Genomic DNA, 4,365 nt, shown 5'->3' with positions numbered 1-4,365 from the left:
GCTACCCAAGGCAAGAAATACAGCAAGACTTCAAATACATTTGATAATTCATGTGAAAAAAGATAGAGTTGACTGAGACAAAAACAAGCAGAAAAAATTCTGAGTTGGAAGAGTCTTTATGTGGGGAAGGAAGGTAGCACTGGGTTTCCTTTTACACTTGAGAAAATGGAGGTAAACAGAAATTAAGTGACTACCCACAATCACATCACTAGTAAGTGTCTGAGAGAGATCCCTATTTGACCACTGGATGCAAATAGCTCCAGAAGAGAAAGTGAGGCTCAGTACCCACTCTTAATACAAATCACCTTCCTGATATCACTGTCTTCTTTGAAAAAGGAAGTACATACATCCTTAATAACAATAGTACTTTAAAGTTTGCAAAGGGATAGAGTCCAGAGATGTTAGGTCCTTAAAACCACCCTGCTAGTATTGCCTATTATGGTCAGATAGTGTCTGAGACAGTATTTGAAGACCAGTCCTCTTGACCCCAAGTCCAGGTTTTTAAACACTTACAGAGGACCAAACACTGTTTCTGGATCATATTAGTCTTGGGGAAAGGGAAACTGTGGTACAAAAATAGAAATTATAGCCCAGGAGGGTTTGCAGCAGGGTGGGGCAGTCCTGTCCAATTTGCCCTGGGGGATGGTGTGAGAGTTTATAGATTAAGTGTATTCATATGAGCTTGGAATTTCTTCTAGCCCTAGGGAGAACTGGCCCTCTGAGTCACTACTCAGAACAGTCCCACCCATTCCTCCAAAGGGGTTAGTTAGACTCTGGTCTCTGTTGGAGGACTGTATAATCACTGTATTCTGAATGAACATAACTTTAATGGCATGAGAGGAATGGTTCAGAAGGCTTCTAACTCTGTGTGAAGTGGGGCAAGTGGCTCCATTCTGTAAGTGTTTTCAAGGTTGTGGCTAGAATTTTCAGTGATGAGGATAGAACTCAAACACTATTTCTTAAGAAACTCACAATTTATTGGTACTGGGGACCAGGCTAGGAGATGGGGGATGGTAAAGAGGTACACAAATAATTCTACAATTGAGAGTGAAATTTGTGCACAGGAAAGAACAGGACAAAATTCTCAGAGCAGACTAATAGATTGTAATCTCCTGGAGGACAGGGACTGTTCATTCTTACCCCATCCCCTTATCATCCTAGGTACCTCATAGATAGGGGACTTAGTAATTATTTGTTTAATTTAATATATTGAATTAAAATTTGAAATGACCACTCACCTGGAATGATCACTTTGAGCTAGGAAGAGGAGGGAGAATTAGAGTTAAGGGTGCCTGAAGCTTCTTCTTAATTGGTGATCAAATTCTTGTAGGTAAGGAGAGACCACAGCAGAGATAAGATTAGGGTGAGGGAGGCAAGAGTCTATCTCTGGCTTGTGAGATGGATGACCCTAGCTAAGGCAAAGAATTATATGTATGTATGTTGTCAAAGTATAAGATTCTCAAAACTAGAATCCTGGTAAAAGATTGATTTCTTTAGAGAGTACACAGTTTTCACATATCACTTAGTAAGAAATTAAGACTCCTAGATAGCTTCACCTATGTTACAAACTCAGGAGGACAATGATCAGGATGCTGGGAGACTTGTCCTGCCAGGAAAAGACAATAAGAGATCCGATAGTATTATACAAGGATGATTGTCTTTGAGGAGCAGTTTTGTGCAGAGATATTGTGCAACTTTCATGGTTAGACCTCAAAGGAGCTTAATAATTTCCCCTATTCTCTGTTTACAAAACCATATGAAAGTGTCATTTTCTGAAATAGTCTCCACCTTCAAGTTTAGATGGTATATCTCAGAGAATAAAACTTCATGTCTAATCTATATTTTGTCACTTTTGTTTCAATTCTCTATTTTTAAGGTTTTCACAGTATTAGGGCTCATAGTTTGTATATATATATATATATATATATATATAGATAGATAGATAGATAGATAGATATAATGTTTGTGTGGGTCTCCTTCATAGAATGTAAGCTGAGCACAAGGATTGCTGTTTCGCTTTTTGTGTTTGTATCTTCTGTGCTTTGCATGGTGGTGACACATGGTAAATATTTAAAGCTCAGTGATGGTCTCTATCATACTGTCCAGAAGTAGGAGCAGGAAAAAATTGGATGGAATAGTAGGTTGGGCTCAGACTGTGGAGGACCTGGAACCCTGGGGTCACAGGGTTATGAACAAAAGGAACTCCTGAAGGTTCTTGAGAAATGACTTGGTCAGATCTTTTGTAAAACGAGTGAGATAGTGAATGGAGAGATGAATTTAAAATGAATGAATAAAAAAAATTAGGTACAATATGCTAAGTACTGGTGATAGTTTTTTTCAATTAATTTTTGTGCATACCCTTTGATCCAGCAGTACCATTATTGGGTCTATACCCTGAAGAGATGATAAAAAAGGGTAAAAACATAACTTGTACAAAAATATTCATAGCAGCTCTGTTTGTGGTGGTAAAGAATTGGACATCAATTGAATATCCATCAATTGGGGAATGGCTTAATAAACTGTGGTATATGTATGTCATGGAACCCTATTGTTCTTGTTAGAACCTAGGAGGGATGGGGAATTCAGGGAAGCCTGGAGGATTTGCATGAACTGATGCTGAGAGAGATGAGCAGAACCAGAAAAACATTGTACACCCTAACAGCAACATCTGGGTGTTGAGCAACGGTGATGGATTTGCTCATTCCTTCAGTGCAACAATCAGGGACAATTTTGGGGTATCTGCAATAGAGAATACCACCTGTATCCAGAGAAAGGATTGTGGAGTTTGAACAAAGATCAAAGACTATCACCTTATTTATTTAAGTTTTTTTGCAAGGCAATGGGGTTAAGTGGCTTGCCCAAGGCCACACAGCTAGGCAATTATTAAGTGACTGCAGTTGGATTTGATCTCAGGTAATCCTGACTCCAGGGCTATTACCTTTAATTAAAAAAGTTACATTTTTATATAATTTTGCTGTTTCTTATACTTTATCTTTCTTCCTTAAGAACATGATTTCTCTCATCATATTCAACTTAGATCAATGTATACCACGGAAACAAAGTAAAGACTAACACACTGCTTTCTGTGGGGGGTGGGGAGAGGGAAGTGAGATGGAGGGGGAATTGTAAGATTCAAAATAAATAAATAAAATTTAAAGTATTACTTATTTTTAGGATCTATTTAAAAATGTTTTTTGAGTACAGGAAGAAAAAAAATGTGTATCTGTATAGGCTATTTATATAGGAGCTCTGTTCTGGTGGTGGAGAGCAAGGAGATGCCCGGAGGTCGGGGACAAATTGTGGCTTGTGATGGAGATGAAATGCTGCTGCGTTCCAGGAGATGATGCGCAGGATGCTCTCAGTAACAGACTTGCAGGGCCGGAAGCCGCGGAAGGGGACTGGATACAAAGTAGCAGCGAGGCTGCAGGGGGATACATGGTGAGCCCCCGCGGCAGCGGCTGTGACCCCAGGACTCTGGAGGACGGGCATCCCAAAGACGAAGTCGAAGGTGTCTGAACAAAGACCGAAATGCTTTTTTTCCACATTATTTTTCTTGAGTTTTTTTTTCCTGGGGGAGGGGGTTATGTGTACAACCTGACAATTGTTAAAAAAATTTAAAAAAATTTTGAATGCAGAATTCCCCTCCTGGCAGCCCTCCCCCACCCGTGGGCTGCGAGGTTTCGGGGCGGCACCCTCCGCAGGGAGCTGACGGCCCCCCACTGTCCCCGGCGCCCAGCCCGGGGCCGGACCCAGGGATCCTCCCGTGGAAGGAGCCGGGTCGCGGGCCCCACGGCCCCGCCCCCTCCCCGTGACGCCGCGTGGGCGCTTTGCTCTCCATGGAGCGGGCGGAGGGAAGGAGGAGCGGGACCCCCCGAGGAGGAAGGCCCCAGGCCCGCCAAAGTTTCCATTCCCTTCGGGGCTCTCAGGCGGAAATGGGTGAAGAGTGACAGGGCCGCCCCGAGGCAAGCCCCGCCCCCTGCCCGCCTCCTCGGCCCCGCCCCGGAGCCGGCTGCAGTCCCGGCCCGGGCCAGGCGGCGTCACCCGAGAGCCCGGGGCGGGGCCCGGGGCCGGCGGGCCTGAGGGCCAGCGCGCATGCTCGCGCTTGCCCTTCTCCCGATGGCGGCCGCCCGCCGCCGCCCCCGCCCCTCCCCCGCCCCTGGCGGGGCGCGTCACTTCCGGTGGGGAAGGCCCGCCGCCGCCGCCGCCATTTCGGGCGCCCCTGAGGAGCGGAGGCCGCAGCCGGTCCGCGGGGCGGCGGGCGGTCGGTCGGTCGTCGGTCGGGGCGGGCAGGCCGGCCGGCCGGCGCGCGGGCGTGGAGGGGCGCGCGCGCGGGCGGCGGGGCGGCGGCGGCGGCGTCCTCGGCGG

Source organism: Macrotis lagotis, chromosome 5, assembly GCF_037893015.1.
Source record: "Macrotis lagotis isolate mMagLag1 chromosome 5, bilby.v1.9.chrom.fasta, whole genome shotgun sequence".
NCBI classification, from domain to species: Eukaryota; Metazoa; Chordata; class Mammalia; order Peramelemorphia; family Peramelidae; genus Macrotis; species Macrotis lagotis.
Note: the sequence above shows the minus strand (reverse complement) of the source record.